Raw genomic sequence first — 12,565 nt, forward strand, 5'->3', positions numbered from 1 at the left:
AGAGATTCAGCTCTTTGTGACTAAGACAGGAGGCCCACCAGAGATACATTCTCTCACACAATGGCAATCTGGGCTTGTGACCAGTAACAAAACCTGGAGTGTCATTGATCGAGGCTTTCAGCTAATTCCTGTGTGGGAGATAATCCAGTCCAATCACAGACAAGATTTTACAGATGTTCATCAAATCAGCAGCAGCCTGGGGGATGCCTACGCAGCCCTAACTAACCTAATCGTCAGTCCATTGTTTGGAGAGGAATTAACCAGGGCAATGGATGAGGCCAGATCATTCTTAGAGGAAATGAAGTCCTGGGAAGTCACTGGGGATGGAGAACAGCTGCTGGAACTGAACAATTTCAAACAAAAGCTGTCTGAAAAAACAAAGAACTACAATATATGGATCGACATCTGCCTGTCGGATAAAGTGCTTCAAGATTTCCTGGAAAAAACAGTTTCACGGTGCAAAGATTTGCCTGGATTAAATACTGCATACACCAAATCTCTCTCATGTGCTGTCTTCTGGACCCTTACGTCTATTCCGTTAAGAATTTCCCCAAATCTTCCTCCATTATGCAGTGGGTCTTCCATGAAGAAAAAAAGCATAAAAAAAGTATGTCTATGTCTAACTTTGCTGATTTTATTGCAGTCCTACGGGAAATGAAGAATTACATACAGGAAGTTACGTATGACCCTGGTGCTCTGCAGCTTCAGTGCAAGAAGCCAAGGTAAAGGCCACCTTACATGTGAGCTTAGCTTTATCTTCCTTACTGCAGGCTCTAAAGCAGGGAATGCAGACGGACATAGAGCTGTTATTGCTCTCAGTTGCAGCCAGCGCAGGGTATCGGGTGGAAAGTAACACTTTTCAGTATCTCCTCGGGTGGCCAGAAATTAACTTCATATTGCAGGAAATGCAAACCGCACATGAGGAATATATCGCTCTTAGGGATCAGGATGTTTCCAGAGCTCAGGCTTTCCTGCTGTTGACGGGCCTGACAGTAACATTTGACTGTAAACACCTGTCTCCAGAGGAAAAGACTAGACGGTTACTTTTTATAAAACATCAGGTAGGAGACTCATTGTCAGCCGAAGTGTCAAATGTCCTTAGAAAACACAGTGCCTGCAGTGACTGGGACATACTGGAAACAGACCTGAAATCCCTTAGAAATGGAGACTATGGAGCCACAAATGATGATTTGAAGAAACAGGGTATAATAAAAGAATTAGAAGACATCTGCCAAGGAACAAAAACTTCAAATCAACCAAAATCAAAACCTGAAGCGGAATCCAGCACTGATAAAATGCATGAAACTATTGAAAACCAAGAGTTTCTCACTTTACTGAAGCGACTTGGAGTTGAAAGTTACTATCAAGGAAAATGGGGACAGCAGACTTCCATGTAATTTACAAGAATTCTTTACATGACAGCCAGCCCAGCACGGAGCGTGAGCTGCCATTTTATTTTTTGCAAAAGCTCTTGATGCTGGACTATCAGGTCAGATACCTGGTTTGCAAAGATGACAATAAAACTAAACAAGGTCTAACAAATACACTTAGCACCCGAGAAAATGAGAGTGGATCCTCAGATACGTTTGATGACTTTTTTAATGATTTCAGTGACAGAACCAATGAATCTGCTACAAATCAGGCACACGTGCATCCTATGGACATCCAGATGGCAATTTTTCATTGTGCAGATGATTTCATGAGACAATATCTTTCAACAAAGCTTGCTTTCTGCCAGTTTGCACTCCCCCTTCTGGTGCCAAATCCTTGTACTTCACAAATAGAATTCCCTCTTTGGTCCCTTAGCCAAGTTACAAAGAGCTGGAAAAGTGCTGAGAAATCAGGAGAGGAGGCTCAGATTAAAAATTATAAGAACAAATTGATTTATCAGGTAGCTACACCCGTGGTGTCCTTCATACGGATTGGTAATCCTTCTTCTTCGAAGTCTCAGATCCTGAATGCTCTGCTGAGTAAGCACAAACATGACATTTTTTTCCATCGTCATTGTAAAGGCAGCAGTAAAGATTGTCTCCTGATGAAAGGGGTTGTGGAAATCTTCTGGTATTGTCCAGGTGGGAGAGATGATGACAGATTTGACAACTGTATCACATTCACTAATCTGCATGGAGATGCAAAACAGCACGAACAACAGGTCAAATTTTTACAGGAAATTTCTTGTGTTAATATGGTTCTCTTATCAGATGTTGATCAGAATGATAAGAGAAGCATGGAAATTATGCATGATCTCTGGAAATCTCAAAAGCCTTTGATCTGTCTTTTTGCTGAAAAAGAGAACATTGGGGCTGGCACATCTAGCCAGAACAGAAAAATAGCCATCAAGAACAGAAACGAGGCCGAATTAATAGATGAACTGACAACAACAATCAGAGATTTGCTCACTGGTTCAAAGGTAACTTGGAGTCTTGAGAGCTGTGCAGATATTGCTCGCCGGCATGGTTTTGTAATTGATGAAGATGGAGAAGAGTGCACGAAAGCCAAGAAAATGGCAGAGGCTCTGATGAAACTGTTGAATAAGAATAATTTATATGAGAGAAAGTCAAATCTGTTGCCTCTGCAAGGAGAATTATGGCACAAGTGGTGTCAAAAGGACAAGGAACTTACCCGTTTGCAGGATAAAAGAAACAGAAGTATTGAACAGCACCGGAGCCAAGTTGAGTCAGACAAGCATGTAATACGAAGCAATCAGTTAAAAAGCGCATTCCCTCTCAATGGTCTAATGAAGTCAGTGCTTGAATTTCTCCTGAAACATCCAGAGGCCACCAAAAATACTTCCTGCAGTGGATGAAAGCACTTATGGATGACTTGTCCTCTGACTGCCTCACAAAACTTCACCAGGAATACCACACATTGTGGTCTCAAATCCTGGAAATAAAGAAAAAAGGAGAGAATAATGACTTGAAAAATTCATTGCTAAATCAATTAGAAAGACTCTCAAAGAGGATAAATGATTCTACAATTGGCCTTGAACACATTTTGAGAGAGGTAGCTCAGATTTATGAGGCTCTGGATTCAATGAAACAAAAGGATAAATGTTTTCTTGCACTCCCACAAATTGCAGCCGATCTGATGGTTTCAGGGTATCCCATTGAGCTGATGGACGGTGACGCTTCATACGTGCCACTGAAGTGGGTGACAGCAGTTCTTGATAAGTTGACTGAGAAGTTAGGAAACAAAAAGGTGTTTGTTCTTTCAGTGCTTGGCATACAGAGCACGGGAAAGTCAACATTGCTCAACGCCATGTTTGGTCTTCAGTTTAATGTGAGTGCGGGGAGATGCACCAGGGGAGCATTTATGCAGTTGATTAAGGTGGATGAGAACTTCCAACAGGATTTGAAGTTTGGTTACATACTAGTCGTTGATACTGAAGGACTTCGGGCCCTGGAGATAGCCAATAAACAGTCACTTAATCATGATAACGAGCTAGCCACCTTCGTTATCGGTATTGGTAATATGACTGTGATAAATATTTTTGGTGAAAACCCCTCAGAAATGCAAGATATCCTGCAGATCGCTGTCCAGGCATTTCTGAGGATGAAGCAAGTAAAGCTCACCCCAAGCTGTTTGTTTGTGCACCAAAATGTTGGAGAATTAACTGCAAAAGAACAGAATATGGAAGGACGAAGACGCCTCCAACAAAAATTAGATGAAATGACCGTTACTGCTGCCCAGCAAGAGTTCTGTGATGTAACTTGCTTTAGCGATGTTATCCGATTTGACGTGAACACCCACATTCATTACTTTGCTCACCTATGGGAAGGGAACCCGCCGATGGCACCTCCAAATCCTAGTTACAGCCAGAATGTGCAGGAACTGAAAAGCAAGATTCTCTTGGCTGCCAAAAAAGAATCCCAGAGCAGTGTTTTAAAGCTGTCAGAATTAAAAGTCCGCATTAGTGATTTGTGGAATGCACTCTTAAATGAAAATTTTATTTTCAGTTTCAAGAATACGCTGGAGATTGCAACATACAAGAAGCTAGAAAAACGGTTTAGCCAATGGACCTGGCAGTTGAGAAGTCACGTACTAGAGTTGCAAACGAAACTGACAAATCTAATTAGGAATGGAAAAGTGCACTCTGTCACCAAAGCAGACCTTGAAGAACGGATTAAAGGAAATTATGACGCCATAATGGAGGACCTAGAGAAGTATTTCAGTGAAGACAAAGACTCTGAAATATTGATTCAGTGGAAAGCAAGTATTCAACTGAAACTGAAAGATCTGAAAGAGTCACTCATTACTGAAACTGAAAGAAAGTCTAAAAAACTTATTGAACTAAAGAAGAACCAAAGCAAACTAGATGAAAAGAAGTCAGAATATGAAAATGAGCTTTTCAAAAGAAGCAAAGAGTTGGCTCGATCTTTAAAAGGCCAGGAACTAGGTGAAAACGAACTGAGAGCGAATTTTAACTCGCTGTGGAGTGAATGGGTGACTGAAGTGTCTTCAAATGCTCCACGGGCTGAAGAGCCTGATATTAATATTGATGTAGAGAATATCCTTCTAGAGCATTTTAAAGAGCCTAATTTAATACGAAAAATTAAGGATTTTCCCCAAAAGAGGACATTTTCTGTTGATTTTTCTAAACATATCATTACAAAGAGAAAATGGTATGGTCTCAGCTCCAACTTAGATGAAAGTGACAAAAGGAACATTGAGCAAGTTACTGAGGGCATCATTAAGTCTGTCAAAGCAAACATTGATAAGAAAGAGCAGCAGAAAATGGATTACAATCCAAGTTACATTCACGAAATATTGAATGCATTAAGAAAAGAGGTGGACTCTGCATCCAATAACTCAAAATACGCATTTAATAATGAGTACAAAATAGAGTTATCACTGTATCTGTGCAAAATGGCAGCAGAAAGGTTTAAAGACATGCACAGAGCATTTAAGAATGCAAATGATCCCATTATCTACCTTGAAAATAAAAGGGATGATTTCTTTAGATGTTTTCAAATTTCCTGCCAAGGAGCAATCTCCATCACAACGTTTGCTGATTTCTTATGCAACAAGCTTTCTGCAGCTCTCTGCCATGCAGTCTATGACAAGACCGCCAAAGACATAGCCAGCGAGATGAAGTCTAACCATCCTGCCCTCAATGGCAGTAGATCCAAACTAGAAACCTATATTCTGAAATCCCTGGCAGAGGAGGAAAACTTTGAGAAATACAGGCAGTATATTCATTTCCCAAAGAACTTTTTAGAGGAATTTATCAAGAAGTGTGTCGATGATTATTGTTTGGACAAGAAAGATCAAAGATTGAAGAGTTTCTTAGACATTTCCCTTGATTCTTTAAAGATCTGTGTTCTTTCAGCTATTCGTGACTCAACTAAAGTTGTCAAGGATAAAAATGGTAATGTATCCTTATGGCTGGATGAATTTTGCAGCAAACTAGGAGATGTTTTACACTTATCAAGAAATGATCTGAAAAGCATTGAACATCAGGAAACAACAGACATAGAATTTCTTAACGAAGCAATGAGTGAAGCATTGAATCCTGTCCTAGAAAAGCTGAAAAAATACTTTGCTGTCATTGATGTGAAGCCATTTCAAACAAAACCACACAAAATACTAGCTGACTCGCTCTCTGGGTGCTGGGAGCAGTGTCCTTTTTGCAAAGCTGTTTGCACAAATACCATATTTAACCACGATGGAGACCACAGTGTTGCTTTCCATCGTCCTCAAGCTACAACTGGCGGGCACTGGTATAAAACAAATCACCTAGTTACTAACATTTGTTCTAGTCTTGTAGCAAGCAATTGCTCATTGGTGCTTGGTGAAGACCGTAAAATTCCATTCAAGAATTATCGGGATGCAGGCCCTCGTTATTCCAAATGGGACATCAGACCTGACACCTCAGTGCAGTCTTACTGGAAATGGTTTGTGTGTCATTTCAGGGCAGAGTTAGAAAATCAGCACTGTGGGAAATTTGAAGGCAAAGGGGAGATCCCTTTTCAGTGGAAAAAAATTACAAAACAGGATGCACTCTCTGAGCTGGAAAATGTGTAGCTTTAAGGTAGTCAGAAGGAAAGACTAAGTAAATTTGTTGTTCTTCTTTGAAATTAGGTGAAACAGCTGTATTTTCAAATAGGGTTCTTGTATTTTGATTTAGAAAGAAAATAATCCAAGGTAGACAATCTTTAATCTCTCAGAACTCAGAGAAATAAAAGAAGATTATTCATTTCAGTATATGGAAGTGTAGTTGCATCATTATAACATCAGAACCCTGTAGCTTTCCCAACTGCCGTGATCTAATCCACCTATGTGCTAGTGTATAAAGAAAAAAAATCCCTGCCGTGAAGATATTATGAAAGATTAACTCGATCAGAAATAGCCAGATGAAGAGCAGAGAAAGGCATCAGTAAATATCATTTTTATAAAAGGTTATAATCCAACACCATCTTCCCTGTGAGATTTATCTTTGACTTTAACCCAATGAAAGTAGGCTAGAAAAAGACCTAAAAGACCTAAAACACGATAGTGGGATGACATCAGACACCTGTCCCGCACTGACATTCCACTTCAGAACCTGCCAGATTTGGGTCAGGCCAGAACATCCTGGAGCCTCATAACACATTTGGTGGCCTCCATCCTGCCCAGACAGCATGAGAACTAACTGAAGTGCAGAAATATTTAATTTACACGGCCTTGTGTGATTTTAAATGAACACTCTGGGTAGGTTTACAGTATGATCGACAGTTGTTTTCATTGTATAATGTTCTGGTATATCTGGTTAACTACTTTGTATGCAAGAACCATTTACTTAAACTTTAAATGCCAATTATTGATCATTGAAGCATGGGAGTCTCGTTTATCTAAATTTGCAACAAATGCAGTTAATAGAACACACGTGTATCTAGGTGTTGACCTATGACCCTGTCTCACATCTTGTGAGTGATTTTATGCTTTGCTATAGGCAGAATGACATGATAGGGGTATAAGATTGACGGGCGTGTATTGCTTATTGGCTTGGAACATTCATGTGGGCAAGTAGATGAACATAAGAAACTAGGTTATTAAGCTTGCTATGTCTAAGGGCCCGTTGTATTATGAGAACCTCAGGGCATAAATTCTGCACTCTCATTCTGAGAAGAAAAACAAGTGACCATAAATGGGACAGTACACAGCAGAATTTTGCAAGAAGGCAGTTTTGGGGAACTTTAGCGATCTGATTGCTACGCAGTAACCACACAGCTGGAACGCATTTATGTATCGGAATTATTAAGAGATTATTAAGAAATGTCTGATGAAGCTTATTAATATTAACGATTAAGTTGTAGTTATGAAAACTCAAAAGGCCACATATGGCTAATGGCAGGTATCAACCTTATCTTATTATGATCATGGAAGATGGTCAATATGGTCGTATGCCCGATAAGTCACCCAAAGATGGAATATAAAAGCTCCTGTTTAGTGCCCTGTGCTGGGTTCTCCTGGGCTCTTGAACTGGTGTCAGCTGGATCTGTGGCCTTCTGTGGTGCTCCACTAACTGCTTCTTCATCCCTGGATTCTTAACGTTTAGCTTATATGTATGAAATGTGTTCATTAGCCCTGCAGCTTGGGGTACATGGGTTGCTTATTTCGACAGGTTTATGCTGTTTAGTAATTTTACACAGTACAATTATTTGGTGTCTTTGTAAAGTTATAATTGAACCTACCAGCACTACTGGGAGAGCACATCAATCCCTTAATGAAAGAGAGAAACTTCTGCCTGGCTCACTGTGGGAAAGAACCTGGGTTAATTGTTAAAAAATAAGCATGATGCTCAATAAACGTTATAAATGTGAAAAATTATACAATGTCCTCATTTATTAGGGCTACATGTTGTAGCCTATAGAACTAGCCTGCTTGCTTGCATTATTATTATTAGAGATATTTTTCATATATATTTTGATATGATTGTGTGATTAAATAAAAAAATTAGATATTTTATTCAGCTGTAATGCAAAGTACCTTCCAGGCCACATCCTGGATGACAGCTACCGTTAGTGTGTATATATATATTCAACCTTTGGCTTAGATAAGTATCAATGTATAACAGGATAAGACATATATGGTCATAACCTTTATCCTAGACAAGTCAAGGGACATTAAAAGGGGAAGGGGCTGTCCCAGTTACCAAAAAAACTTTAAAAGAACACCACAGAACCCACAATAAGCTAGAAATAACAAAGGTGAGATAAAAGACCACCTGGAAAAGGATGTGGATACGTCAATAATACGTACAAACCTAGTAGCCAATAGATTATATGTACCCCGAAAGTTTGGAGGTGGAAAGGCCACGTATGGGCCTGGAAGGAGGATCCATATTCTTGGGGGTATAAGAAAGATCAAATCCAGCTCATCGGGGCAGTCGACTGTCAGCTATCCCTGCTTGAAGTTTTATTTAGTGTTAAGATTCATTCTTTATTTTACATTCTTAAAGTTGTAATGTTAGTCTTAGCTTATAGCTCTTAGCTTTGAAGCAGCTCTTATTCCACTCAACTCCAACTTGAGAAATTAGACATCTCTTTCAACCAAGTCCAGGAAGGGTGTGAGTATACTAGTTTAAAGCAGATCATAGATATATCTATCAAATAAGTCTTTACCTTTAAGATTGTATTAATCCATTATCAATTTGATTATTCATTTTTATTTTCTCTATATCAGTCATTTATTTATTTTATGTTATTTTAATAAATTTATAAAATTATACAAATATTGGTTATCACTGGAATTCTTCCTGTGTTGTACCCGGGGTCCTTATAACTCACCTGAAGCCTGATTAAGGATATGAACCTCATAATCCTTTAATTAGAGCAATTGGCAAAACTTATTACCATATTCAATAAATTAATAACTATAAAATCAGGCTACAACGCCGTGAGTGAGCGACAGGGCGGTTACTTTACGATATTTTTATTTATAACGGTGTGTAAATGTATACATTTCCAGCAACTCACCATAGACCCTTATTTGGTTATACTGACACCTATAAAATGAATAATAATAATTAATATAATTATACCCGCCCCTGTCTGTTGTTTACAGGATTACCATACAGAGGTCAGGTACATCACCTTAAAACCGATAAATTTTACACCAACACTTTTTTTGAAGTAAAGGTATGCCAGGGGGAGAAGGAAGGTAGTGCTTTCTTCCTACCAAAACGCCTTGCACAGAAATGGCGATAGTTATTTTATTAGCCTTCTTTTTAGCACAGATGGCCAGGAAGGGAGGAAAAGAAGAAAGAGAACAGACTCTAACTAGAAGAGTTCCAGAGGGGTAGCCGTGTTAGTCTGTATACAGCAAAAACAACGAGAGTTCTGTAGCACCTTAAAGACTAACAAATTTAATTTCAGCGGGCATAAGCTTTCGTGGGTTTCAGCCCACTTCATCAGATGTAGTTGGTAGAAATAAAATAGCAAATATAGGCAACATATACAGGAGGCAACGTATAAATATCCAAAGGCATTGACAACAATGGGGTAGGTGAATGAAAGCCGGATACTTGCGGCCTAATGACAACCATTGAGTAGGAGTTCAGAATGGGTGATCAGAGCAAATTACGACTTGTAGTGAGAGAGCCATTCCAAATCCCTATTTAAACCCAGTTTGAGTGTGTCAAGTTTGCAGATAATTTCTAACTCAGCAGTTTCTCTTTGAAGTCTGTTTTTGAAGGGTTTTTTTTTTTTTTTTTGTGAGAGGATAGCAACTTTCAGGTCAGAGACAGAATATCCTGGGAGATTCAAGTGTTCTCTGACTGATTTATGGATGTTACCATTTTTCATGTCTGATTTGTGTCCATTTATTCTTTTGCGTAGTGACAGTCCAGTTTGGCAAATGTACAAGGCAGAGGGGCATTGCTGGCACATGATGGCATATATAACATTAGTGGATGTGCAGGTGAATGAGTCCCTTATGGTGTGGCTGGTGTGATTAGGACCTGTGATGCTGTCACTAGAGTTGATGTGTGGGCAGAGTTGGCAATGGGGTTGGTTGCAGGAATAGGTTCATGGATTGGACTTCTTCTAGGGTATATGGTTGCTGGTGAGTATTTGCTTCAGGTTGGGGGGCTGTCTGTAAGCAAGGATGGGTTTGCCACCCACTGCCTGAGCGAGAGACGGATCATCTGCTAGGATAGGTTGTAGGTCTTTAATGATGTGTTGGAGAGATTTTTAACTGGGGGCTGTAGGTGATGGCCAGTGGTGTTCTGTTGTTTTCTTTGTTGGGTCTGTCCTGTATAGGTGACTTCTGGGTACCCGTCTGGCTCTGTCAATTTGTTTCTTCACCTCCCCAGGTGGGTATTGTATTTTTAAGAATGTTTTATGGAGATCCTGTAGGTGTTTGTCTCTGTCTGAGGGATCGGAGCAAATCCGGTTGTATCTTAAGGCTTCATTGTAGACAAACACCTACAGGATCTCTCTGAAACATTCTTAAAACTACAGTGCCCACCTGAGAAGTGAAGAGTCAAATTGACAGAGCCAGACAGAACAAGAATTCACACCAACTAGCAGAAACAAGGTTTGCCTGTGCCATGAGCCCGTTCCCTGTAGCTTAGGCCTGACCACTTATCCAGCTTTTCACTCTTTACCCTCCTACAAAGGTTCAGTGAAGTTGTGGAACAGGCTTCCAAGGCTTGAAACTTACTTTTTAAAGGAGAGCTGAGGGAATGTCTGCACTACCGAGTCCATGTTGACACAGCTGTGCCAGCACAGCCTCCTAGCTTAGATGCAGCCTACAGGCACAGAAGGAGTTCTTCTGTTGGCATAATAACAAAGTCCTCTTAGACTCAGACGTTAAGGCCAGAAGGGATCATCTTGTCTGACCTGCACATTGCAGGTCACAGAACCTCACCCACCCACTCATGTAATAGACCCCTAAGTTCCGGCTGAGTTACTGAAGTCCTCAATTCATGAATTAAGGACTTCAAGTTACAGAGACTGCACCTTTTAAACTAGTTTAAACCTGCAAGTGACTCATGAGTCATGCTGCAGAGGAAGGCTAAACCTCCCCCAAGGTCTCTCTGCCAATCTGATCTGAGGGAAAATTCCTTCCAGCCCCCAAATATGGTGATCAATTAGACCCTGAGAATTTCAACCAGACTCACCAGCCAGACACCTGGAAAGAATTCTCTGTAGTAACTCAGAGCCCTCCCCATCTAGGTGTTCCATCACCCGCCGTTGGGGATATCTGCCATTAGCAGTCGCAGATGTGCTACGTGCCATGGTAGGCAGTCTCATCATACCGTCCCCTCCATACATTTATCAAGCTCAGTCTTGAAGCCAGATAGAGTTTTTGGAATAAATAAAAAGACCCAGATGTTGTCATCTTTAATCTCATGATTTTAAACCAATCTCGTGATCTTATTTGACTCATGACATTGGGATGCCTGCAGTTGGCAATGAGCCCAGGAAGAAGAATTTGGCGCAGATGTGACATCTGATCTTAGTTAAGTTTCACTTCTGCTGTTCCAGGAAATTAAGGCGTAGGCAGCAGCCACCAGAGGATACGGAGTTAGAAGGAGGTTGTATAAATTTATGTTTTAACTATATTTGTATTTCTTTTGGGAAGTGGTGGTAACTTTTAGGCTGCTTCTGGGTGATACAAGTGGGATGCAGATACAATATTTTTGCTCCTGGGTAAGTGACAGTTTTTTTACTGGTAAAGGTGTCTAGATTCGGTCGGGCTTCGAGGCGGATGTTGGTAAGACAAGCTGCTCAATATCTACCCTAGAGAGAGTTGATGTGTGAGTTGCTTTACTGTACGTGGTGCATTGTCTCTGGTGTGTTCAGGTGGTTTGGTCTGGTGCTCTCAGTGGCTATTTTTGGTTTTATGTACGCAGACGTTTGATGGCATTGATTGAAATTCTGTTTGGGCAAGTTTGGTCACTTCAATACTCGCAAAAAATTCCTGGTTCCTTGCAATCTGTGGGTGCGCCACACCTCTTCTGCCCTGTTAACTTATGCGCTTTAATATGGATTTAGGTACCTAATTTAGGAACACTGGAATTGACAGCCTGGATCAGATCAGGTCCATATAGCCATTCTCTCATCTCGGACTATGCCCAGCACTAGCTGCTGCAGACAGGGCCGATCCTAGACCAAACGATGCCCCATGAAAGGAGTATCTTCGGTGCCCCCAATTCATTTATTAAACTTTTGAATACCTAATTTTTATTGCATTTGTAGCCCGTTTCAAGACTGAGGCACAATTTGTATGCATGATTTACCCTTATAATAAAGATGATCAATTTGCAATCTAGGATCTGTAAATCTGTAGTTATTCATGCCATAGATAAGCAAATAGACACGCGAAGGCTTGGCTGACAACATCGTAGAAGGTTTGAGGAAAATGTAATTCACAGAAAGTCTGGAAGGTTCCCCAAGTTTCTACAAAGGTCCAGAACATTCTAGGTGTTCAGAGGAAAATCATAGAAGATGAGGGTTGGCACGGACCTCAGGAGGTCATCTCATCCAACCCCCTGCTCAAAGCAGCACCGACCCCAACTAAATCATCCCAGCCAGGGCTTTGTCAAGCCAGGTTTAAAAACCTCTAAAGATGGAGATTC

At 40.4% G+C, this 12,565-nt stretch overlaps 1 pseudogene; it reads left to right on the plus strand.

Annotated features, from left to right (window-relative positions):
- The first annotated feature begins 4 nt into the window (after nt 1–4).
- On the plus strand, nt 5–6,024 carry LOC137160174 (interferon-induced very large GTPase 1-like; annotated as a pseudogene).
- Nucleotides 6,025–12,565: the final 6,541 nt, after the last annotated feature.

This window comes from Emydura macquarii, unplaced genomic scaffold (genome assembly GCF_026122565.2).
Source record: "Emydura macquarii macquarii isolate MOO-44397 ecotype Brisbane River unplaced genomic scaffold, CSIRO-AGI_Emac_v2 contig_2167, whole genome shotgun sequence".
Classification (NCBI taxonomy): Eukaryota; Metazoa; Chordata; order Testudines; family Chelidae; genus Emydura; species Emydura macquarii.